Below are 27,928 nucleotides of genomic sequence, written 5' to 3' on the forward strand. Positions count from 1 at the left end.
CATGTGCGCGGTGTATGCGGGTGGAGTTGGATGTGTGCAGTATGTGTGTTTGTGGGCATACAAACAAGACTCGTGTTTGCCATGGACTCTGTGCCTTTGTGTGTTAATGCCCACCCTGGCCAGCAGGTGTAACTGGCCCTGAAGGTGACTGCAACTCTCCCACCCAATCAGCTTGCCTTCTTCCCTCTTCAGGACAAGTTGCTCCAAATAGATTTTCCATGCTAGGCTCCGCTGCTGAGAACCCACCCCGGGCAGGGTTCAGTGAAGAGAAAACAAACCATTTGCTCCCGGAGAGCACAGTTGGGAATTAGCGTTTCCCTGCAACAAGGCCAGAAACCAGCCCTGAACACAGAAAAGGAGGGGACCTCCTCTTGCTATTTGCCAAACATTTTTCAGAGCACAGGAAAATGCCTGTAATTGCCAAGGTTCAGGGAACAACAACAAAGCCTTTCAGTACAAATGCTGTGTGGGAACATGTTTGTGCCCAGGTCCACCTTCTCCATTACTTTATTCCTTTCCTGCTTTGCACTGACAAGGAGACTCATCATGGTTTTGAAATAACCAAGTTCATCTTCAAGCTTTGAAAATCCTCACTGCCATAAGCAATCTTCCCTTTTATTTAACCTTGGCTTAAGAAGGGAAATGTAATTTGCATATGTCTGACTCTAGTGAAGGCTTCATTTATTAGGGGTTGAAGAGAGACAATTTGGTGGCAAAGGTATTTTCAAGAAAGGTATGAATCAAAATCTCAAAATATGGTTCCCTCCAATAACCTAACACTGAAACAGTTATAAACATGAAGCATCATATCTTCAGCTTCAGCCCCAGGCATCCCTCTCCCCCACCAAAAAAAAATCCTAAGGAAGTACATCCCTGACTTATAAAATTTCTCCATCCCTGCTGTTAATTTCACAGTCTGACCCACCTCAGAATAACATGAATAAAAGGAAGGAAAAACTTAATCCAAGAAATTCATAATCCATTACTGCTGTAGCAAGCCAAACCAGAATTTTTCAAAAAGGGGATTCCCATCTCTCCTACCCTATTTTTCTCCTTCCCCAACCCATAAATTCACTCTAATACTGTCCATGTTATATAAGGTCTTATAACAGAATTCTTTCAGTAACTAATATTTGAACAGAATCCTTCCACTGGCTTTTACTCTAGGGTGAACCATGTTATAAGATTCTACTATATGAAATCATGCCATCTTAGCTAGTGAAAAATGAGCACAAGAAGTAATGTGTCATATTGAGGAGGCAAGGTAAATTACCCAAATACCCTACTTTATGTTAGCCATATGATTTGAAGCTGAGAAGCCTTTACATTTTCTATAACATAAAATTCATTCCATTCCCTGGCCCTAAAGATGTTATTAACCTCTATTGTCTGCAGTGGGGCGGGAGGAGGTATATGTGCTGTGACCTGTCAAACGTGTATACACACAGCCTTCAGGATGTGTCGTCGGGATACAAGCATTTTTTTTTTTTTTTTTTTTGCGGTACACGGGCCTCTCACTGCTGTGGCCTCTCCCGTGGCGGAGCACAGCCTCTGGGTGCGCAGGCTCAGCGGCCATGGCTCACGGGCCCAGCCGCTCCACGGCACGTGGGTTCTTCCCGGACCGGGGCACGAACCTGCGTCCCCTGCATCAGCAGGCGGACTCTCAACCACTGCACCACCAGGGAAGCCCCATCCATAAATATTTAAACATCTATTTCTAAATGAACTTTTAAAAACCATAAGTCACAATACAATTATCACATAGCAGGATACAATTTGACCATAAGTATGAACTTGTTCCATAGCTGCTGACCACCTATCCGGCTCCCCTTTAAGAGTGCTGCTGCCTGGAATTTTCCTCTTTCCTGTCTCTTTCTCTCCTGCCTACCTCTTTAGTTTATCTGCCACTTCCTCAAGTTTTCTCTGACCAACCCAAACTAAGTTATATACACATTTCCTTTGTATCACTTAACTCAACTTTAAACACATAATTAAAGAAGGAACTATTGAACTAATGTCTTTCCTCATCCCCCCTCCTCTGCTACAAACTGTAGGCTCCTTGAGGGCAGGAACATGGCCTCTGTCTTGTTCACCATATTGTTCCCAATACTTAATGCAGAGAATAAGTCATTGAAGTAGTGGAAATTATTCCATCTCAGACTCCCAAAGCCTGGAAAAAGTCCATCTGTGGTAAATTGTTTGTAAATATGTGTGAATAATTCCTATAATTACTTTTCCTGTAACCATATCCTTGAATATTTCCCTCCTGCACTGATTCTGAGCTTAGCTACGTGTATTAGTTAGCTATTGCTGTGTAATAAATCACTCCAAAATTAACACAACACAGCTTCTGTGGGTCAGGACTCCAGGCATGACTTGGCTAGGTCCCCTGCTTCAAAGTCTCTCGCAAGGCTACAAGGAAGGTGTGGGCCAGGGCTGCATTCTCATCAGAAGGTTGAACTGGGGAAGGATCTGCTTCTAAGATCGCTCAGTGACTAGTTTGCAAGGATTTGATTCCTTAAAGAACTGTTGGGCTGAGGGTCTCAGTTCCTCACTGGTTGTTGGCTGGAAGGTACCCTCAATGCCTTGCCACATAGACCTCTTCATAAGGCATCTTGCTTTACCGGAACAAGCATGTAAAAAGAGTCAGAGAGTGTCAGTCTTATAACCTAGTCTCAGAAGTGATATCCCATCATTCTTCCCATATTCTATTCATTAGAAGCAAGTCAGTAGGTCCAGCCCTCAAGCAAGGGGTGGAAGTTACACAAGGACATGAATATCAGGAGGCAGGAATCATTGGGAGCCATTTCAGAAGCTACATACCACATCATGTGAATTGCTTTAGCCAATGGGAGAATAGAAAACATGCTTAGCAAAGATTTCCAAAGGACATACTCATTGGGATTTGCCCTTTCTTTCTGTGCTTGAAACTGTGAGACCAACATGTATACAAGCCAGAGCAAGCCTGCTGGAGGGTGAAATGCCTTGTGGAGGAGAATGGAGGTGCCCCCAGTTGACAATTCCCAGCCAACGGTCTATTAACCACTAGAAGCATCAGTGAGGCTATACTAGATCATCCTAGACCAACCAGCTGATCACAGAAGCATAAGAAAGTCCGGTAGAGCTCTGCTGAGCCAGTCTTGAACAGAACAACCACAAGGACACACCATAGAATCAGGAGCTGCATAAAACAGTTGCTTCAAGCTGCTAAGTTTCGAGTACATAGTTTCTTACAGAGTAAAGCTAACTGATACACCCCCTAATTCTCTCATGTTGTAGGCAAATAATTGAGTATTCAAGAGGCTAAGTGACTTGCTCAATGTCACAGTGCCACAGGCACAGTGGGACAAGTTCTCTAGGACTGGGCATCAGAACAATACAGATGGTTCAAGTCTAAGCTCTGTTTTTTTTCTGGCTTGGAGACCTGGGCAAATCCTTTATGCTTTCCGGGGTTCAGTTTCTTTGTCAGCAAAACAAAAAAGAAGGTTTTCCAGAACATCTCTTAGCACTTAAAACTATGACCTGTCCACTTAGCTAGGGTTAGAATCCTTTTGGGTTCAGATGTCATTTTTGAATAGTCAGATAGTCCCTTCTTATCTGATTGCACATATTTGTCTAATGCTAATGTAAGTTTTGTCTACACACACCAACCATTCTGAACACTTTGATAAATCGAGTCATTACAAATCAGTTACTTTTTGGTTGCTTGATTGAACCAAGCAACTAATTCCACCGTGGTTATAAATAACCTGCTAGTAATTGGTCAATTTGTCATATTAAAGCAATTAGAATGATGAAATGGATGGAGAAGCCCTTCCAAATGAGGTGCAACAAAATTAGAAGTCTTCTCTGGGGAGGGAGGATGCCTATTTAGCATTGCTGCTGGGATAATTCAGACCCTCATCATCCCTTTTGGTGTAAAGGAAAGAACAGCAGCTTTGGAATCAGACAGAATGGAATCAAAGTTCAGCTCTACTACCACCTAGCTGAGTGATCTTGGACAAGTTATTTAGCCTCATCTCTTAACTGAGAATTATAATTCCTATATCATACACCTGCAGTAAACACTAAATATGATAACATGTCAAGAGGCTAGCACAATATCTGGCACATTGAAGAGCCTCAATAAATATTAGTCTTCCTCCGGCTTCCCTGTTGGCACAGTGGTTAAGAATCCGCCTGACAATGCAGGGGACACGGGTTCGATCCCTGGTCTGGGAAGATCCCACATGCCGCAGAGCAACTAAGCCTGTGCGCCACAACTACTGAGCCTGTGCTCTAGAGCCCGCGAGCCACAACTACTGAGCCCACATGCCTAGAGCCTGTGCTCCACAATGAGGGAAGCCACCGCAATGAGAAGCCCGCGCACTGCAAAAAAAAGTAGCCCCCGCTCGCAGCAACTAGAGAAAGCCCGTGCGCAGCAACGAAGACCGAATGCAGCCAAAAATAAATAAATAAAATAAATCAATTAAAAAAAAAAAAAAAAATATATATATATATATTAGTCTTTCTCTTCCCAGCACCTCCAAATGCCCTCCATGTTTATAGACTCTCTATGTCCAGTCCTTCCTTCACGATGCTGAGAAGACATTTCTCTAAAACAAACCTGATCAGGGCAAACATGGCCTAAAAACCTTTGACGCTTCTCACTGCCTACCGAAAAAACTCCAAACCTTTGTAGGCTATACAAAACCCTCCCCACCTCTTCTCCAGCTGCGCTTCCCCATGCCTCCAAATCTGTACCTTCCCCAGATGGTGGTTTTGTTTCTGGACGTGTAATACACTTTCCTGCCTGCCTCTGTGCCTTCCCCCATTCTTTTCTCTTTGCCTTGAATTGCCCGTCCCCTCCCCCCATTTATACATGAGAAATGCTCCCCTTTCCTTCAAATTCTAGCTTGAAGGCTACTTGAAGCCTTTTCTTAGTTCACTCCCTCCTCCATATTCAAGGATGTGCTGTGCCTACCACTTGGTACCTCACATAGCAAGGCAGGTACTGTGGATTTCCAGTGCTTGGCATTGTGTTGGGTACTAGAAGACACTAAACAAATATTTTTGAATGGACACATTAAAAGATTTATGACTAAACAGTCATAAATAGTATAGAACGGCAAAACATCTGTTTTTTAAAGCTTAAGCCCCCAGAACTAGGAGATTCCTATGAAGCTGAACTTCAAAGGCTTTAAAAAACAGATGTTTTGCCGTTCTATACTATTTATGACTGTTTAGTCATAAATCTTTTAATGTGTCCATTCAAAAATATTCAACAAACTGGCTTGTCATCTTATTGAATGAATGTCTTAACCTCTATAGGTGAGTGACCCAGGTGGCAACAACTCTAGACTCCAAGAGGTATTTTAGACATTGCAAGAACGACAGACTCACAATAGAGAAATACTCATGGTCCTTCCCTAACCTTCTGATATTGTACCATGAAGGGCAGCTTTCCCGCAAACTATCCCATTGCACTACTATCAAAGGCAAAGTAGAAAAACAGGTACCTGAAACTGAACAGAACCTTTCAGGGCCTTCCTGGGTACAAGCCCCTAAGTGCCACACACACACACACACACACACACACACACACACACACTGTGCACGCATGCTTCTTGTTTGGCCTCCCCTAAGCTTCCCTGAGTTCTAAGAACAGACTAAAGCAGTTAATGATTAGAACAATAGAGTCACAAGACTCTTAGTTCCTCCTGAAGGGATATAGATAACAATCTGATGCATATCTTTGCATTGTTCTGCAGAAACTAAGATCCCAAACTTGTGGATGATGGTGAATGACTACATACTGACCACAAGCCCACAGACCACAGACTCGTTAGAACCAGAAGGCTGATGATTAAGATTCCTGAAACATCACCCTGTTACCTTACTACTAACCAACCAAAAAAATGTCCATGAGCTGATCACGTACCCTGTGGCCCTCACCCCTAATGTTGCCTTTAAAAACCCTTCCCTAAGAGCCATCCAGGAGTTTGGGTCATTAGCTGCCCATTCTCCTTGCTTGGCACCTTGCAGTAAACACTGTGCTTTCCTTCACCACAATCCAGTGTCAGTAGATTGGCTTTGCTTTGCGTTGGGCAAGCAGACCCAACTTTGGTTTGGTAACACCCTGAGCCAGTCCAAAACAGCATTTCCTGTAATATTTTTGAAGCAGTGGAAGTAGTAGATATTTGTGGATTATTTTAATATAATTTTCAACATTCACCATTCTATCCCTTAGCTGCCCTTTGAAGACACACACCAAGTTTTGTCCCAATTTGTTTTATCAACTAGAGAAATATTTTTATCTATGAAAATATTTTTGTGGATAAATAACCTCCAGAGTAGGTTTTGAATGTAAAAGAGGAGGGGAAAAAGCCTGTGATTAATATGACAAGCCATCAGCCCCCTGTGGGGATCGGTACACACCCTCAGTGTTCAAGCCCCATAACCACTGGACTTGTCCTGAGTAATATGATGTGACAGTAATGGAAGCAGGATCTAGGTCAATCTTGTGTTCCACACAACACAACCATTCTTTATGCTCCAGTGGTCCACACTTACTTCTGGAAGCGGTGGACCTATCACAATTTTGAAAGAACACTCTGGCTTCTTTTAATGGTAAGATAACACACACATTCTGCCATTTCCATTAAAAAAAAAAAGAAGAAAACCTTTTTTCTTGATGATTAGCAATTAAAATAATTCAGCTTTAATTAGCTCATTTCAGTACGCAGCAAAAGGCTAAAATGACAGTGAAGAGCAATCTGGAATACAATGACTGACTCATGGATTATAAATGAGACAGCTGAGGTGCCACATTCAACCCGTTAAGATGCTGGGCTGCAGTTAGCACTCCACCCACACCCAGGGCCCCAAGCATTTAGGTCACGTCCAGCATATAGTACTGGGCTCATTTATCCACTCCACAAATAGCTGTTGAGTATCTTCTGTGTGCCAGACTCTGGGTTGGATGCTGGAGATAATTTAGAAGGGAGACATAAACAAACCATAAGAGTATAAAAGGTAATTGCTTTGATTAAGGGGTTTAAACACAGCACAGTAGAAGAATGCAGGAGAAACAGAAAAATCTGCCTGGAGCCATCAAAAAATATCTCACAGAAAGGGTGAGTTAGCACTGGCAATGCAGTCAACCTGGGCTGGGGTATTATGAGGAAGAGAACAGCATGCATGCAGGTAAGAAAGGCAAAGAGCCGCTCTGTAAGTCTGTCTTGCTCGAAAGTAATGCAGGCTTGACAGAACAGTTAGACGAGGGGCGGAATAGGTAGGCAAGGGCCAGATCATGAAAAGCCCTGCAAAGTTTAGACTGAGTCCTCTACACAGTAGTTTTTGAATACTTTTAAGCTAGAAGCACTTTGTTCAATGGAAATACTTACCAGAAAGCATAAATGAAACGAATTCGTAAAGTCCAGCTGCTCCCACTGAAGCTGTTACTTATTGGAGGGGAATGCTGGAACCTCATTTGTTTGTAACCCCCAAAACAACAGAGCCAAACCACTGTTTCAGGAGAGTGCAACTTGTGGTGGGCAGCCTCTAACATGGCCCCCAGTGATCACCACTTCCTGGTATTCATACTCGGTATAATTCCCTCCCTTGAGTGTGGACTGGACTTAGCAACCCGAAAAGTTGTGATGGAGTCATGTCCAAGCTTAGGTTACAAAGACTATGGCTTCTGTTGTCTTAGTCTTTCTCTCCCCTCCCCCAACCTTCTCTCTCTGAAATCTCACTCTGAGGGAAGCCGACTGCCATGTTGTGAGTGCCCCTATGGAAAAGCCCTCATGGGAAGGAAATGATCATCTCTGGCCAACAGCCAGTAAGGACTCGAGGCCTCCAACAAGCACATGAGTGAGCTTGGAAGCAACTCCTTCCAACTGAATCCTGAGATGAAACTGTTCTAGCTAACACCTTGCCTACACTTGTAAGAGACCCCGAGCTAGCTGAGCTGTACCCAGGTTCCTGACCCACAGAAGCTGTGAGATCATTTGTTATGCAGCAAGAGATAACTAATACAGGAGCCAGTGGGGAATTCTGAGCCCAGAGTGACAGGATCAAGTATGAATTTTAAATATTAAATTAGGAATTTGGGAGTAACATATATATACTACTACATATAACATAGATAAACAACAAGGTCCTACTGTATAGCACAGGGAACTATACTCAATATTTTGTAATATGTATTCTGGAAAAGAATATATATATATATATATATATTCATTTTTATGAATCACTTCACTTTGCTGAAACTAACACATTGTAAAACAACTATATTTCAATTTTATAAAAAAGAATTATCCAATGAGAATCTACCATTTTAACCACATATTGCAATAAAATTGAGTAGTAAGATTTAAAACTAAAAAATAAAACATAAACTAGCTACCCCATTAAAAAAAATATTAAGTCTGGAACGAGCCAGGAGGAAACACTGAGTGGAGCAAGACCAGAGATAAGGCAATTTCCAGTCTAGGAGGGAGAAGAAGGGGACCTGAACGGTGGGGGTGGAAAGCAGAAGTGGTATAAATCCTTAAGAAGTAAAAATAAAATTTGGGATTATTTGAGTCTGGGGAGCAAACGAGTTTCAGGGACAATGCCAGTCATTAGCTAGGGAACAAAGAAGGAGGAATGTGTTTGGAGAGAAAGAAGAAGAGTTCCATCTGAGATGTGTGGAGATCAAAGTGGCTGGGAGTCATCCTTACGGAGAACAGTAATTGTTACTTGGAGGCTGGTTCAGAGAAGTCTGCAATAGGGTATTTTGCATAAGAAATTGTACTTACATATTAGGGTGCTTCAGTCACACAGGCTGCAAACTCCACTGCCTTTGGGGGCCAAGAAAATAACATAAAGGAATGAAGAGTTCTGGGTATAAAGTAACAGACTGAGGCAGGGACTGTTGAACTGCGGAGTGCCTGCCTTCCTTAAAGCTATCAAAACCAAACCCATATGAAACTCTGCGCTGTCTGGGAAACTGAACTCAGTTTCTAGAGAAGCTGGACTTTAACAGCACTCCTTAGGAAGATGTCACAGCAGCGTGAGAAGGACATGAGCTTTGTGTCATGGTCCAAACGCGGGTTGGAAAAGAATTTCCAGACACAAGGCAGAATGTAAAGTAGATAGAATTTATTAGAGGGAAGGATCGCTGCCAGAACAGCAGGCCAACTTCCTAGTAGTCTGGGAGAGTGGAGCCCAAACATGTGCTATTGATCAGTTTTTATAGCCAGAAAACAAAAGAATGGTCTGAGGTGAAATTTTTGTTTACTGATTGGTCAAGGCACATATACCTTCCTTCTATAGCGTGGGAGTGGGACAGGGCAGATGCCTTTCCTTATTTGGGACAGGTCCCATTGCCCAGGTGGGCGTCACCCAGGTGGGCTCAGGAATTTCGTAACCATCGCAACATGGTGGGGAGGGCGATTTAGAGTCCGGTAGGGGGTTTAACGCTGAAACTTTTTCACACAGGGTCACCCTTTGTCCTTGAAGCATCATTGTCCTTGGAGCACCACACTTTGGAGTCAGGCAGCCCTAAGTTCAAATCTTGCCTCCATCACTGGCTAACTGATGTCAGTTATGCTCTCTGAACCAGCATTTTCCTGTATATAAGGTTAATAATAACAGTTTTAGTGGGGTGGTTGTGATTAAGTGAGGAGACAATGGTAGTTCAATGCCAAGTACAGTTCCTGCCACAAAATAGGCACCTAAGGGGGGTAGCAGACATTATCATGGTGATATACTAACGGCCATTATCTCCCATTGAAGGGCACTCTAGGACACAGTGAATATCCTCACCATTGTTGACTTAAAAAAAATGCACAGGGCTTCCCTGGTGGTACAGTGGTTAAGAATCCACCTGCCAATGCAGGGGACACGGGTTCAAGCCCTGGTCCAGGAAGATCCCACATGCCGTGGAGCAACTCAGTCCAGGCGCCACAACTACTGAGCCTGTGCTCTAGAGCCCACGAGCCACAACTACTGAGCCCGCGTGCCACAACTACTGAAGCCCATGCACCTAGAGCCCGTGCTCCGCAACAAAGAGTAGCCCCCGCTCGCCACAACAAGAGAAAGACCACACACAGCAGCGAAGACCCAATGCAGCTATAGATAAATAAATTTATTTTTTTAAAAATGCACAACATGAGAGTTGCGAGTTAAGTTTTATTTGGGGCAGAATAAGGACTGCAGCCCGGGAGACAGCGTTTCAGATAACTCTGAGAAACTGCTCCGAGGAGGTGAGGGGAGGGGCCAGGATATAGAGGAGTTTTGCAACAAAGGACAGGTAGTCGGGATGTCAAAAGATTATTGTTAATTAAAGAAAACCAGATATCTCAAGTTAAGGAATTTAGTGCTTTTCTATACATGGGAAGATGCAAGAGTCTGGGCTCATTGAAATCATTCCTTTGATATGCACCTCAGCTCTCTGGGGCCAGTGTCCTGTATTTTCAGGCTCACCGCAGGGAGTGGCTGCAGTCTGACGGCTGCTAGATGGCAATTATTCTTTTCAGGCCTGTGTTTCCTCGGCTCTCCTTGGAGGGCTGCAATCATTAATGACTGTGACATCCTCTGTTTATTGATATGGCAGGAAATATTTCATTTCTCACCGTTCTATTCAGAGAGCAGAAGAGTCATCATAGAGCATCCATGCTAGAGCTCTTAGTATTCAGTGTCCTGGAGGGTGTGGTGTATGTTTGTGTGTGTGTGTGTGTGTGTGTGTGTGTGTGTGTGTGTGTCTTGCAGGTACTTTGTATAATGGGAAGTTTAATGTCAGGAGGTACGTGGTGCAATAAGAAAAACCAAGAACAGAAGTCATTGTACATTCAGGCCTCCAGGAACTGGGGTTGTGTGCAAACCAGACCTGGGACCAACGGCAGGAGGAGGGACCGCTCTTGTGCTCCAGAAATGTGACTCTGCTATTCCGCATGTGTTGGTGCCTGACATCACCAACACACTTATTCTTTCTATTATTTTTTTCTCCACCTTATAGCTTCTCTTCCCTCATAGTACCTGCTTCCTTCTAACTTTGACCTCATACGACGGTCCCAACCCCAACTTATTCTTTCCCACTGTTAATGCTTTCTAATTCAGTTCTTGATATGACCTAGCTTTTTCTCTTTCCTCCCAGTCTGAATTCCTTAGAGTGAGGATTTGTTTCGACCACCACTTTAACAGTCATCGGCAGCTGAAGGAAAAGAAAGCAAAGTCACGTGATACAAAGGCCACCTAAACTGCTCTTTTAGCTGGAGCTACGGGTGGACAGTTTCCCACTGAAGGAACTGAGGACACGGAGGCACCAAGGCTGACATGCCCGGTGTAGTACATAGGTGAGTGTGTGTCCTACAGAGGCTGGGAGGCTGGGGGTGGAAGGATAGGTCACAAATACGATACTGTTATTTCAGAAGTCGGTATGAGAATAATAATTCAGCTATAAAAAAGAAGGAAACCCTGCCATTTGCAGCAACTTGGATGGACCTTGAGGGCATTATGCGAAAATAAACCAGACAGAGAAAGACAAATACCTTATTCACTTATATGTGGAATCTAAAACAAAAACACTCCTTGCAAACTCATAAATACCAAGAACAGATTGGTGATTGCCAGAGGCAGGGGCCAGGGGCTGGAGGTGGAGAAATGGGAGAAGGGAGTCAAAAGGTACAAAGTTTTATTTGTAGGATAAATTAAGTCCTGGGGATATAATTACAGTATGGTGACTATAGTTAATATTTATCGTATTACATATTTGAAAGTCGCTAAGATGGTAAATCTTAGAAGTTCTCATCACAAGAAAAAAATGTGTAACTAAGTGTGGTGATAGACGTTAAGTAGACTTATTATGGTGATTATTTCACAATAGGTACATAAATCAAAGCATTATGTTGTATAACTGAAACTAATAGAACTTTATGTCAATTATATCTCAAAAAAGTCAGGTTGAAATTAGGTGTAGGAAGATGACATGTAACATGACAACATTGGAAGCTTCTTCCAGGAGACCCTCTTTCCCTCCCACCCCCAATGGATCAGGTACAAAGAATCATCAATGCAGTTAGCTCTAATCGTTATGTCTATGGTGGCTTCATTCAGGTTCTTTACATAGCTGTTTGTAAAATGAATCCCTTCTGTGCCCCAGCTTCCAGGGGAGAGGATAAGACTTGCTTGCTTTCTCTGCTACTCATTCCTACTTGGCCTGGGTATATACCTGTGTGGAATTTGGGGCACCACTGTTACTCCAGGCCTGAGCAGAGCTAGTTCATCTCGAGGGAAATAAGAGGTAAGACCAAGACTGCTTCTCCTCACTGGCAGCTGGATTTCCCCAAGGAGCTGCTGTCCCCAGGGAATTTCATCCTTCACTTCCCAGAGAGACAGCCAAGCGCCATGGCAGCTGTTGTGATTTCCAGGAGGCACAGAGCTGGGGACTACCGCCCTTCTCGTATCTCCCATGGGTGCCCATCCAAATGCATATGTTTCTGTTTGGAAACTGGAGGTGTAAATAGCTTTGAAAGTGAGAGGAGAGATTTGTGGATTCATAGATTGACAGGATTGATTAAGTAAAACTCCCCTTTTATTACTCAGGAAAGTGGAGTCACAGAAAAGTGATGAGGTGACTTGCCCAAGGTCATCAAACTACTCATTCCACAATCTATCCTGGTAGAGAAAGAAATAGAGATCGTATATTGTGATCCCAAAGCTGCTGCTCTTTCTTCTGCCATAGAGATATGAAGAGGAATTGGCTTCTGTTTTTATGCATTTTACATTTTGATTACTTCTTTTCACTCTCTGCCCACGGTTGGTTTTTAGGGTGAGGTTTTTTTCTGTTTTTTTTTTTCTTTCTGGTTTTTTTAGGGTGAGATTTTGATACTGCGATATTACAGGCAAGGACCCAGCAATGCACAAACCCTGCCTTGCCTGCCACTGCCCTCTCCCTTCCCACCAGGGTCCAAGGAAGCAAAGCACAAGAAGTAATCACAGGTTGTGAAACAAGATACCTCCGCATTAGGAGAGCCCAGGTGCCCATACCCCAATGTAGAGCTATCTGTTAAAAATGTAAGTAGGGCCACCTTCCTCTTGGGGTATCCCTGCCCTCTGACCATATGCAAAGAGGAAGACGTCTAAGAAATAGGGGAACTATATGGCCAGGTTTGCACAATAGGTCTTGGTTTATCTGCTCCCCCAAATGCATATTAGGAGGAACATAGAAGAGAGAAGAGACTCTCTAGGCCTGATGCATCTAGAAGTGAGGCAGGAAGCACAAGAGAGGAGCACGTGGGTTCACACCCTTTTATAAATGTAGCCTGTTTTCGTTACCTGGTGGTCTGTAACAAATCACTCCAAAACGTAGTGGCTTACAAGAATCGTTGACTCTGTCTTGCAGTTTCTGTGGATCAGGTCCTCCTGATCAGACAGGGCACAGCAAGGAGGGCTGTTCTCGGCTCCACAGTTTCTGGAATCTCCACAGAAGACTCAAAGGCTGAGGAGTGGACCTGTCTGAAGGAGCGTTCCCTCACGTGTCTGTGGCTGACTGTCAGCCACAGCGCTCACACGTGACCTCTCCAAGTGGCTTCCTCTAACGCGGTCAGTGCCTCAAGAAAAGCCAGGTGGAAGCCATAGTAACTTTTATGACCCAGCCTCAAAGGTCACACAGTATCACTTCTGCTACATTCGACTAGTTGAGGCACTTGCAAAGGTCTGCCTGGGTTCAGAGGGAGCGGGCAGACCCTACCTCGCAGTGAATCACGTCAACATCACATCATAAGAACCGCAAGAGAGATGAGACAGTTTGGGAAAATGCAGTACAATCTACTACATAGCCCAACCCACATCTCGGGCTCTGACCATTCTGATTAGCAACTTCTTCCCTGTTGAGTAGGAAGCTAGGAAGAAGGTGATCTGAGACAAGCATGGCTAGGAAGAGGGCCTCAAATTTTATTTCTTACAAAACCACCACCCGCTTCACACAGATATTAATTTAGAGACTCCTTGCCATGCTCTTTATAACTTCCTTACCTTGACCCCTAACAAAAATTCAAATCAGCTGCCTGTTTTGACTTCTAGATGGGACTAGGTTGATAGGTAGAAGGGCACATATGTGGATACTCAAGAAGGACTCCTGCCCCATTGAGCCCTTCCAAACAAAAAAACAAAACCAAAATAAAACCTAACACTTTATTGAACTGTGCCTGAGAAATCCATATGAAAGTTAATTTGCCTTAGAACTATACCGGACTTCCCTAGTGGCCCAGTTGTTAAGACTCCACGCTCCCAATGCAGGGGGCCCAGGTTCCATCCCTGATCAGGGAACTAGATCCCACATGCTGCAACTAAAAACAGAAAAGATCCCGCGTGCCGCAACAAAGAGCTCGTACATGGCAGTGCGGATCTCGTGTGCCACAACAAGGACCCGGTGCAGCCAAATAAATAAATAAATATTAAAACAAAACAAAACAAAACTATACCAAATGTTAAATTCAAACACAACACAGTAGCACTCATATCATTAATTGTGTATACCTCAGTGGAAATTCATTTGGGTTTGAACTGGGGCAAGAGGGGTTAGAGATGGAGTTGAGAAGCTGTAAGGATTAGGTAGAGGAGGAAGGAAAAGCAGAAAGAGCAGAAGCTATAATTACCTGGAACTTTGCTGTGTTACGCTTGACCAAGCTTTAGTTCGTGAAAGCAGTTTACATGGTTTTCCAGCTGTAAACCCACACTATATGCCTGGGAATCACAGATCCTCCTCCAACACTCAGCCAGACACCAGTCCTTGAGGCCAGACTTCTCTTTCATCCTATCCCTCACCGGAAGTGCCTCTTCCTTGTGAGGACTCCTACAGTAAGAACTAGGTAATTCATATTTTCTAATTAAAAATAGTAGTAATGACAACTAACATATTAACATTTATTAACAACTTACTATGTGCCACATACTGTGTTAAGTGCTCACGCTGTCTCAAATAATCTTTACAAAAATAATCTACCAGGTGGATCCTAGTAACCACACCCTCTTTACAGATGAGGAAGCTGCAGGCAAAGAGAGGTTCAGTAACTTGTCCAAGGCAGCACAGCTGATAAGGCAGCCTAACTCTGGAGCCCATGTTCTTAACCACTGCATTATTGCATATGAAAACCTCATACAAACCAGTTACTGGGAGAAGGATCATTGTGAGCACATTTATTAATAAATAAATAAAAAGATAAACATAGTGAACTAAAACTCTGCCTAAAATATTTAGTTAGGAGGGAAAAGTAGCAAATCAAGAGTAGAAAAAAATGAAAAAAGAATATACATAAATAAAATAAAGAATAAAGCCAAGTTAGTGTATTAAAAAAGTAAAAACTGTTTTTTAATAAATGACTATTGTCTCAATGAAAATAAGAAAAAAATACAAATTAATAAGATTAGAAATAAGAACATAATACGTAACTAAATGGGTTTTTGCTTACAAAAATATAAAGCACTGTGACGATCAAAAAACTGAGAAAGAAATACAAGCAGTTACTCCCACAAAGATGCCTAGCCCTGATGGGTATATGAAAATTTCCCAAACTTTCAAAGAGCAACAACAGGGCTTCCCTGGTGGCGCAGTGGTTGAGAGTCCGCCTGCCGATGCAGGGGACACGGGTTCGTGCCCCGGTCTGGGAAGATCCCACATGCTGCGGAGCGGCTGGGCCTGTGAGCCATGGCTGCTGAGCCTGCGCGTCTGGAGCCTGCGCGTCCGGAGCCTGTGCTCCGCAATGGGAGAGGCCACAACAGTGAGAGGCCCGCGTACCGCAAAAAAAAAAAAAAAAAAGAGCAACAACAAAATAAATCCCTATGTTACATAAACTTTAAATGTATGTGTTTATGTGTGTTTTTTGTTACCCAATTTATTTTATGAAGTGAATAATGATTGATTTCAAAATCTAAATAGGAATCAAATCAAATTGTAGACCAATCTCATTGATGAACATAAATGTTAAGATTTTGTGTTAGCAAAAGAAGAGAAAAACACTTTACATGTACTAGTCACTATGCTTAATTTTAGAAACACAAAACTGGTACAAAGAAGTAAAAGTAATATAGGATATCACATTAACAGGAAAATGGAAATTAATATAATATATTACATAATCCAAAGAGACTTTAACAAGTTTTTGGCTATAATTCTCATCTCTTCCTTATGAAAACTTTTAAAAATTATTTATTATTTTATTTATTTATTTTATTGGAGTATAGTTGCTTTACAATGTTGTGTTAGTTTCTGCTGTACAACAAAGTGAATCAGCTATATGTATACATATATCCCCTCCCTCTTGACCTCCCTCCCATCCCCCCCATCCCGCTGATCTAGGTCATCACAGGGCACGGAGCTGAGCTCCCTGTGCTATACCGCAGGTTGCCACTAGCTATCCATTGCTGATGAAAACTTTTAAAATCAGGTGCTGGTAATTTAGGGTTGCTTTTTGTCATATGGAATTCAGTTCAGTAATTCACCAGAAAGGCAGATTCCTGCTCTGCACTGTTTAAACTCATCTCTCTTATATGAGAATATATCCTTTACTTCTGGGGAAGGAATGTGGAAGAAGGGGTACTGGTAACAAGAAAAATATCAGCGTCTTAGGGCAGGGACCCTCATAACTACAGACTGTGGCACTGGGGATCTAGGGTCCAAGGAGAGACGAACTCAAGAGACTCGTAGGTATGAAATACACCAGCAATGCCCAGAAAAAGGAGTAGGAACAATTGCTTCTGGATGTCCTGATAATATACCTTTCTTTTTTTTTTTTTTGGCTTATTTTGATTTGAGCTGCTGCCAAATTATTTTTATCTTCAGCCCTTCCAAACAGGAAACTAAGGCAACATTAGCTAAACATAATGGGGTGTGTATTGAAAACAAAGAGTCGATTTTATTCTTAAAGAAGAAACATATATTGGTTTCTCAAATCAGATCTATTGTTCCAGAAATGATGTCAATAGCTATTCAAGAAGAAAGAAAATATTATGTATATATATCAGAAAGGAAGAAACAAAAGTATCTATTTTACAGATAGCATGATTACAGACCTAGAAATCTAAGGAAATTAACTAAAAATTTATGGAAATAATGAGTTTAGTTGCAGGACTGACTCCAAAAGATTTGTAGGTATCTGTGTATATCATGTATATATGTGTGTATTGTATTATATATGTATCAGTATATGTACTAATATATAACAAGGAAATAAAATTAAAATGGATTCTATTGCTGGTATTACAACAAAAAAGGATTTAAATACATGGGAATGGATTTAACTTGCGGCAAGGTTTATTCAGAGAAATTATAGAGAGGGCTGTTAATAAATTGAGTGCTATACTTGCTGATTAAGAAAGTAAATATAATAGTATTTCCAAGTTTAAAATGTAGATTTATCAATTAAAGCCTCAGCAAGTTAAAGTCCCTAACAAATGAAGAGAACAATCCCTCTGGTATAATAACAAGAATAATGCCACAGAATTTTATTTTAAACGCAATGATTACTGACTCACCCTACTGTATATTTTGCTTTACTAAATTTTAAAACATATTATAAAGTGGTAATTATAAAAGCAATGGAGCACTAAGTTAAAAAACAAAATAAAGTTGTTGAATCAGAAAAAATAGAAATCTTAACAGATTAACTCAAACTCTGAGTTTAATATGTGACAAATCAGAACTAGGACAGTGAGGGAAGGAATCACTAATAAATACCATTGAGATAATTAGATATTAGTATAAAAAAGCATTTACTTATGCATACAGTAATTAAAAACAAAAGTGGAATCAGATCAACTTTGGTGGGTTTCTAAAATTCCTAAGTCTCCTTTGCTTGCTTGGTAAAATGGAACTCATAATACCTAGCTTGAAGGTACTTTTGAGGAGTAACTTAGATAATATATGTACAGTACTTACCATAGTGCCAGAACATAGTAAATAGTGTTATCATGAGTCAGAGAATTAAATATATACTAGAACAAACAAACTGGTTAAATGACCTAGAAATACAAACAGGAAAACATGTTTATCAAAGTGGTGGAGAAGAAACAAATTTCTGACCATAGAGGCATGAAGGACATTATCAGAGACAAGATGGATGTACAAAAATGTTTTTAAAAAACAACTTTCGGGCTTCCCTGGTGGCGCAGTGGTTGAGAGTCTGCCTGCCGTTGCAGGGAACACGGGTTCGTGCCTCAGTCCGGGAAGATCCCACATGCCGCGGAGCGGCTGGGCCCGTGAGCCATGGCCGCTGAGCCTGCGCGTCCGGAGCCTGTGCTCCACAACGGGAAAGGCCGCAACAGTGAGAGGCCCGCGTACCGGAAAAAAAAAAAAAAAAAAAAAAAAAAAAACAACTTTCAAACAAAATATATTATTGAGCTCCTGAGTGAGGTAGCTTTGGAAAGAGTATTGCCAAGCCAGAGAGGGGAGGGACTGAATTTCAGGATGGCCTGAAGACTCACTCTGTATTTGTCAAAAAGCCCTTCCAGGATGAGCCAACAGCCTTCCCATGAGTTCAAAGGAGCTCAAACCCAGCAAAGGTGGTCCCCCTCCCTATTCTGTCACCCCCTTTGACTAGTTTGTCCAGAGCCCTGTGGTCCCTCCTTCTTCAGCTTGGGGTCCAGAGGAGCTTCATGTGGTCATGCTGGCACTGAGCCATTTCCCTCTCTTCACAGGGGCTGCTCACCTGGCTCAGCTCTGGTCAGTCCAGCTGCCCTTGCTAGCCGCCCCCAGCCTGCCCAATGGTCCAGTGTCCTCTTTACCTTCTCACCCACCTGTTTCATTCTCATTTTCTCACTTTTCCCCCTCTAGTAATCCCAAATTGCATGTCATTCCCATACTCCCACCCCAACCAATATACATTCTGTATTAGTCAGGGTTCTCCAGAGAAACAGAACCAATATTTAAAAGGGATTTTTAAATAAGGAATTAGCTCACACGATTATGGAGGCTGAGAAGTCCAGACCCAGAAGAACCCATGGCATAGTTTCAGTCCAAGTTCAAGCCTGAAGGCAGGGGAAGACCCATATCCCAGTTCCAAGGTAGAGAGAGAGGATCCTTTCTCACTCAGTCTTTTATTCTATCCAGGCCTTCAATGGATTGGATGAGGCCCACTCACATTGGAGAAGGCGATCTGTTTTACTCGGTCTACCAATTCAGTGTTAATCCCATCGAGAAAGCCCCTCACAGACACACCCAGAAATAATATTTAATCAAATATCTGGGTACCCGATGGCCCAGTCAAGTTCATACATGAAATTAACCATCACACCTTTGAAATGTAGTTCATATTTCTAAGCCTTTGTGCAGGGACTGTTCCCCTTGTCTGGACCACTCTCCCCTTTTCCCTTCTTCATCTGTATAATTACTTTATCCTTTATGACTCAGGTAACTCCTCCAGGAAGTCTTCCTTGACACATCCTCACTGAACCAAAAGCCTCTCTTTCAAGCGTCGTAGCAGCCTGTGCGCTTCTCCCTGAGTAGGTTGCAAATACTTTGTGGCCCAGAGACAGTCAAAACGCTTAGCCGTCTTGGTTCCTAGCACAGTGCCTGCCTCACAGCAGTCCTAAGAAAGGTCTGTACCATCTGCTGCTGTCTACCCCACTGAAGACTACCGGGTTTTGGGGTTTTTTTAAATAAATTTATTTATTTTAGGCTGCATTGGGTCTTTGTTGCTGCGTGCGGGCTTTTCTCTAGTTGCAGCGAGAGGGGGCTACTCTTTGTTGTGGTGCACGGGCTTCTCTGTGGTGGCGTCTCTTGTTGTGGAGCACAGGCTCTAGGCGCGTGGTCTTCAGTAGTTGTGGCACAGGGCTCCTCCTCACGGGCTCTAGAGCGCAGGCTCAGTAGTTGTGGTGCACGGGCTTAGTTGTTCCACGGCATGTGGAATCTTCCCGGACCAGGGCTCGAGCCCATGTCCCCTGCATTGGCAGGCGGATTCTTAACCACCACACCACCAGGGAAGTCCAAGACTACTAATTTTGACATGACTGTTTGTCTCACTGAAGCTGCTCATACTAATTTCAATATGGCTCTCAGCCCTGACTACATGCTGGGATGTCCTGGGGAACTTGTAAAAAGACCAGGGTCCAGGCCCCACCCAAGGCTGAATGAATGGGAATCTCTGGGCTGGGCCCAATTATCAGGATTTTTTTAAAGCTCCCCAGATCGATTTGCCTGTGCAACCAGGATTGGGAACCATCAACGTAGGACAGTGTTCAGACCCCAACTAAGGGATGATCTTAATTCTCTGTCTGACTAGGCAGATGGGGACGTGAAGCCCTGCTGATATGGTGCTATCCAGAGCTTAGGGGAGACAGGAAGCATCTCTGCTGCCTCTCAGGGCATCCCCACCACGCACACCCCTCCCCACTCCCCACACCCCCATCACCATGAGGCTGAGTACTCAGCATTCTGACTTTCACATCTTCTTAGAGGGTAGCTGTTGAAGCCCTTTCTCTGGGAACTGCCTTAGCAATTCCCACGCACCCACGTCACTTGTTTGCCTTACGCCTAATCGGAGGGGTGGAGCTTCATTGGGCATTACAGCACTTTGATCCTCAGGTGCTCCCTTTAGAGTCGAAGGGTGGCAGGATATTAATGGGACAATCCAATGTAAGCCTGATTTATGTACAACTTTTGGGGCCCTCTTTAAGAAAAAGAATACAAAATTACAAAATTGCGAGGGGCTTCCCAAAGTTTTGGAAAGGGTCGATATAAGTACCACACCCTGAATTTAAGCTTCAGCAGCTTCGGAGGAGATCTGCTTCTGAGAAGCTTAACTACCGCTTACTGTGGCAATACGTACCAGAGACTTTCCTATGGAGCTCTCCTTACAACAAACAAGCAAGGATGTGTTATCTTCATTTTACAAGTGAGGAAACTCTGGTTCAAAAAGTTTTGTTACTCATCCCAGGTCACACACGTGGCACTAGAATTCCATCCGGTTCTGGCTGGTTCTGGAACCCAGACTCTTTCCACTATACCCGCAGATCTCAACATCTACAAAAGCTGGGCGCCTCCTGGAGGGCCTGGGTTTATTATAAAAGGCAGGCAAATCCACTACACCAAGTATCGTATGTAGACTGAAAAATTAATGTGACTGGCATATATGTGCAGTGTTTTCTACATGATGTAGATAGTAGTGTCAACTAAAAAAAATGCACAACCTAAAAGTTGAGAATTATGTTTTATTCAGCAGACTTGCTGAGGACTTAAGCCTGGGAGACAGCCTCTCATATTTATCTGAGGGACTGTTCCCGACTGCTCCTCAGCAAAGCCTCCGAATAAAACATAATTCTCAACTTTTAGGTTGTGCATTGTTTGAGATACGGTTGACAACATGCTTCGTCCACAGAGTTGCAGTGAATAAAATAAAGTCATTTAAAGGCACAAGTGTTACTTAATAGTTTAAATCATTGTGTCCTTTCTCAATCAACAGATACAAAAGGTACAACTTTTATATGAGCACTTGTGAAACTGTTTTTATGTTAAAACGGCCCCTGGTGCTGGGAAGGATGGGAGCCCACTGCGTTACTGGCGAAGTGGTACAGCTTCTGCTCCCGAGTCTGTAGTGGTCAGCCTCCTTCCACAGCACTCCAACTTCTCAAACAGTGGTCTCTAAAATGAGGGGTTATAAAACAATCTGTTGGGGTAAAAGGAGAATATAGCAGAAATTCTGTTTATATTTATTTTTACCCTCATCTTTTCAAATGTCCATGCATGTCTATGTTTCATAAACTACATATGATCACAGTAGCACATGTGTGGGATTATAAATAAGTATATATTGCATGGAATACTAGTTAAAGAGCATAGATTCTGGGGAAGACTGCCTGGGTTAAAATCTTAGGTTTGCCTCTGTGTGTCCTTGGGTAAGAATCCTTTTTGTGTATCAGTTTCCTCATCTGTAAAACAGAGATAGTAATACCTACCGCACAGGGCTGCCGTGAGAACTAAATACATGAGGAATATTTATTTGTTAGTAAATTTATTTATTTGTTTATTTATTTTATTTTTGGCTGCGTTGGGTCTTCACTGCAGTGTGCAGGTTTCTCACTGCGGCGGCCTCCCCCACTGCGGAGCACGGGCTCCAGGCGCACAGGCCTCAGCAGCTGTGGCACGCGGGCTCAGCAGTTGTGGCTCGTGGGCTCCAGAGCGCAGGCTCAACAGCTGTGGCCCCCCGGGCTCAGCCACTCCACAGCGCATGAGATCCTCCCGGACCAGGGATCAAACCCGTGTCCCCTGCATTGGCAGGCGGACCCCCAACCACTGCGCCATCAGGGAAGTCCCTACATGAGGAATATTTAGAACAGTGCCCTGCAACAGTAAGGGCTGTGCAAGTTTTCTCTATGATAAAGACAAAGGTAATTATCATGCATATATTAAGTCACACTAAGGGCGCTTTCTCTCCCTCACTCTCTTGCTCTCTCCTTACTCTTTTAACCAAAAGAAGTGTGATCTTAAAAGTTTGACAACTACTGCTTTATTTTACTCTTTTGGAGGCAAAGAAACAAATGACTCTGGGCATCAGAGTAAAATCCCTCCCGAGCTGCCTCCTCCAGCTGAAGTCGGCCTCCAGCCCTGGGATCCGCCAAATTGCCTAAGTCCTCAAGCATTAAAAGAGGGCGCTAATATGCTGGGATTATTTCTCTTGTGCTGTCCTCTGGCCCAGCCCTGTCCAGGAGTTGGAGACAAACTGCTACACAGTGGTTTACCCTCTGATAACTGGGGGATGGAGAGACCAAGAAACAAGGCTCCACTGACAGCGGCTTCCCACTCCCTCCAAGGAAGAAGAATGGGGTCTGTGTGCTGAGGCAGCTCCCTTGCCAGGAGCCCGGCAGAACAGCTGCTGAGCCCTGGCCCTGAGCTCCCGCTTCCCCCATCTCCAGGCTGAGGTGCCAGGGAGTGGGAACATCAGCTGCAGAGAAAAGAAGAAAGAAGTGCATTGAGTTGTGCTCCTGCTGCCTGCTTTCCTTTCCTCTTTCACTCTTTCCAGTGACAATCGCATAGTCTTATCCCCTCGCAGCCTCAATGCCCTCAAGCCCAGAGGTCGGCTCCTCTATCTCTCCTGTCTCCCTGGATGTTGCCATCCCAGATTCCTGTCTTCCTAAAGGGAAGTCCCAGAAGACCTTTCTGAAGTTCCAACCCCCACTCCAGGCTCCTCTCCTTTCCCCTCCCATCTGCCTCTCACGTGCTCAGATAGACTTATAATTTATGCCAATAAACGTAGATGATTATGTAAATGATGCCTTCCCTTTTCTCATCCCAATTCTGGTAACACTAGGAGAAAGTAACGATAATGATTAAATCCTGCCATTTGCGACAACATGGATAAAAATTGAGGGCATTATGCTAAGTGAAATAAATCAGGCGCAGAAATACTATATATATGATCTCACTTATATGTGGAGTCTAAACAAACCAAACTCGTAGATACAGTAGATTGGTGGTCACTGGAGGCTGAGGGGGGAAGGAGGGTGATGAGTGAAGGTGGTCAAAGGGTACAAACTTAGAGTTGAATACATTCTGGGCATCTAATGTATAGCATGGTAACTAAAGTTAACAATACTATTTTCTTTTGCTGAGAGAGTACCTCTTATCTGTTCTCAACCCGCACACACTCACACACACACACAAAGTAACTAGGTGAGGTGACAGTTGTGTGAATTAACCTTATGGTAGTCATTTCCCAGTATGTACTTATATCAAGTCATCCCGTACACCTCAAACTTACACACTGTTGTATGCCAATTATATCTCAATAAACCTGGGAAGACAACAGTAATTAAAAGATAGAAAATAGAATCAATGTGTAAAAGGTAAAGAGGCTGAAATTTAATCTAGAAAAGAAAATGCAATGGCTTTTTCACAGCAAGATTCAATTTCCACAGAGGATAAAATAAAAGAAGACTTTGACCCTCAAATTTCCATTAAAGCTTCAAATCTATAGCAGATTGTAGAGTCTGACTCCCTATATCCATTAGGTTTTCCCATTGAAATTAGGGGCTCTTAGGAAGTGGTCAAAAGGGCTAATTGCTATATTATACTAATAGCTCATGCTACTATATTGGAATACAGCTTATATTACACACTGGAAAAAACACTGATTTTTCTGTCTTATAGACCAAATCTCTTCACAGAAAGAACCATAAATCCAACTGTTGAATTACTATTTTTAACACTCTTCTCATATGTGTAAGAATTAATAAAGCTGGCTTTTCATGAACCACATAAGAATAAGCAACTGGGTTTTTTAATTGAAAGGGTATTACAATACTCATTTTGGTAGACTGAACAAGATCTACAAGAAAATTATGTACATCTTATGTAATTTTTTTAAGTTTGAGAAAGGTAATTGGAAGTCAACTACATGATGATCGCTGGAAACCTAATGATATCAAATGCTGTTATGGCTGAAATTCTCTCTCCAATTTCCACCTACTCAGATTGCCTATTATTTATAAAACGGACCCACATCACATCTACACACAAGCTCTAGGAGCCCACAGAACATTTTGTTGAAAGTTTTAAAAACACATCTTATGACAGAACTATCGTTAAACATATGAATGATATTCTATTGCTTGGTTAAAATTGTATGTCTAAATTGGAATTTTTAAGAAAACTTTTTAGCAGCACCATCTAGTGGGGAGTGTAGCAAAAATCCTACTCTCAATATACCCAGTTCATGGAATGATTTATTTAAAGTTTAATTCATTAATTTTGCTCCATTTTCTGACATAGAGTCTAAATTATGAGATATTACTGAGGACCAGTTGAATAACTGAAAATACAGAAGTAGAGCAAAATTTAGATTTTCTGCAACAGTTCAGATTTCAAATTTTCATACATTCTAATAACAAATATTTTTGAATTTTATAATTATGTAATGTTATTGTCTTAAATAAAAGTTTAAATTGTACAAAATGTCATTTTATTTTTAGTTCTCTGTAAGTATTTTTTGATGCAAATCACAAATTAGGAAAAATTTTATTGGATCATGCATTCTGTAGTTACAGGTGGGTAGACAAGTCATAAGTCAGGTTACCAATGGAAATTTAGTTTTTATACCACCTTACATTAAACCGTGCTAGACAGTTTTAAACAGACAATCATTAGATAAGCAATCGTTCTACAACTTTCCTTTAGTGTTCCTAGGATAGCCTGGGCTAATCTCCAGCATGCAGAACATGAGGTATAATATTTCAGAATGGCAAGCCTCAGACAAGGGGTAAATTAAGATTTTTACTTCTTCAATAATTACAGTTGACCCTTGAACAACACACTTTTCAACTGTGCGGGTCCAAAAAACATATTGGAAAAATTTTTGGAGATTTGCTACAATTTGAAACAATTCACAAACGAACCACGTACCTAGAAATATTGAACAATTTAAGAAAAAGGTATATAAGAAATACATAAAATATATGTAGATACTAGTCTAGCCTAACATAGGCATAAGGTGAGTGATATTTAATATAAACTTAATAATGTGTTAGTTTTCTGTTATATAACTTTGCTTTCAAAGAATTACATTACTGTACAGTATGCCTCTCTCTGGTAATTGGGTAAACGTGTATCACCCTACCATCACAGGTAAGTGGATTCTCTTAATGCAACAATGTTTCCAATACTGTATTATGAATATGACTGTAACACTCTATGCCATAAAAATTTCATAACGATTCATTCATTAACATATAGGCTAGGCTACCATAAAGCAATAATACTGCTGCTGCTTTGTTATTGATGTATGAATCGTTATACCTGTAAATAAATGCAAATTTCTTTTTCACATTATCTTTTCATTTTTGACGTCTAGTGTTAGTAATAAGGATAACAGCTACCATGTTCTGTATTGTATAAGACAATATTGATGTAGGTACTGACAGACAGATGATTCATCTTGTAAACAGACAACATAAACTAACTGTATTCATAAATACAGTACAGCCTGTAAATGTATTTTCTCCTCCTTATGATTTTCTTCTTTTTTTTTATGATTTTCTTAATAACATTTTCTTTTCTCTAGCTCACTTTACTGTAAGAACACAGAATGTAATACATATAACATACCAAGCATGTGTTAATTGATGGTTTCTGTTTAGGTAGGGCTTCCTGTCAACAGTAGGCTATCAGTTGCTAAGTTTTGGAGGACACAAAAGTTCTACATGGATTTCAGCTGCACAGGGGGTCAGCACCCCTAACCCCCACATTGTTCAAGGGTCAACTGGTATATTGAGCATCACCTATGTACCAGGCACTGGTCTAGGTTCCAATTAGAACAATGAACAAAACACCCAAAATGTCTACTTTCAAGAAACTTACATCAGGGGAAGGGCCATAGAAAATAAGCAAATAAACAAACATATAATACGTCAGACAGTAATTGTGCTGTGGAGAAAATGCAGGATCAAGGAGATAGGGAGTAACAAGGAAAGGGATGGTTGCTCTTGTACGTGGGATAGTCAGAAGGACCTTCTAACAAGGTAACATTGAAACAGAAGGTAAAAAAGGGAGAAAGTGAGCTATGCAGATAGCTGAGGGCCATGAGTTTCAGGTAGACAGAATAGGACTTGCAAAGGCCCCGGGGTGAGAGATTGCTTGGCATATTCAGAGAACACCAAGGAGGTTGGCTGGGGCAGAATGATCTAAACAGAAAAATAGGGGCTGAAGTCAGAGAGGTAGTGGGACTACATAATGTAGGGCCTCGTGGCATTGTAAAGAATCTCGTTTTTATTCTAAATGATGTGGGAAGCCATGGAGCTTTTGAAAGAAGAGTTGTTCTTGGTGTTGTGTGGATAAGGCCACAGTAAAACAAGGAGGGAAGCAGGGAGTCCCATTAGGATGCTTTTGTCTCGAGTGAGAGAAAACTTAGACCCAGCCGATAGCAGAGGAGGCAGTGATAAGTAGGATTCTGGATTCATTTGCAGGTAGAACCACCAAGATTTGCTGATGGATTAGATTAGATGTGGAGAGTGAGATAAAGAGTCAAGGATGATGCTAAGATTTATGTCCTGAACAACTGGCAGGAAGGAATGGGGTAGGCTGCAGGAGAAGCCTGTATTTTCGGGGCTGGCAAATATTAAGAGCTTGATTTCGAACATGTTAAGATTCAGATCTCCGTTAAACATCCAAATGTAGATGTCAAGTAGACAGTCAAACAGGGGAGAGTTGCAGGCTGAAGGTGTGACTTTAGGAGTTTTCGGTGTGTAGAGGATATTCAAAGCCTTGAAGCTAAATGAGGTCACCAAGAGAGTAGGTGTACATAGACAAAAGAAGAGGTTTAAAGACTATGCCCTGGGACTTTCCAACATTTATTGGTGAGGGAGAAAGAGAACCAGCAGTGGAAACTAAGAAGGAGGCTAGTGAGGCGGAGGAAATCAACAGAGGTGGTATCCTTGGATCAGACGAAGCAAGCTTTTTAAGGAAGAGGGAATGATTGATGAATCAAGTAGGATGAGAATCAGGAATTGACCATCAGATTCAGCAATAAAATAGCCACTGGTGACCCTGACAAAGGCATTATTGGTGGGGTGGTGGGGATACAAGTCTGATTGAAATAGGTTCAAGAGAGAATGAGAGGGAAGCAAAGGGAAACAGTGAGAATAATCAGTATAGATGTTTGCTATGAAGGAAAGAAGTGAAAAGCGCTGGTAGCTGGAAGGGGAGACAGGATCAAGACTTTTTGAGAGAGAAGTTTTTTCTTTTTTTAATTTATTTTTGGCTACGTTGTGTCTTCGTTGCTGCCCTCGGGCTTTCTCTAGTTGCGGCGAGCAGGGGATACTCTTCTTTGCAGTGTCTGGGCTTCTCATTGTGGTGGGTTCTCTTGTCGTGGAGCACGGGCTCTAGGCATGGGGCTTCAGTAGTTGCGGCATGTGGGCTCAGTAGTCATGGCTCGCGGGCTCTAGAGCGCAGGCTCAGTAGTTGTGGTGCATGGGC

Source organism: Phocoena phocoena, chromosome 4 (assembly GCF_963924675.1).
Source record: "Phocoena phocoena chromosome 4, mPhoPho1.1, whole genome shotgun sequence".
Classification (NCBI taxonomy): domain Eukaryota; kingdom Metazoa; phylum Chordata; class Mammalia; order Artiodactyla; family Phocoenidae; genus Phocoena; species Phocoena phocoena.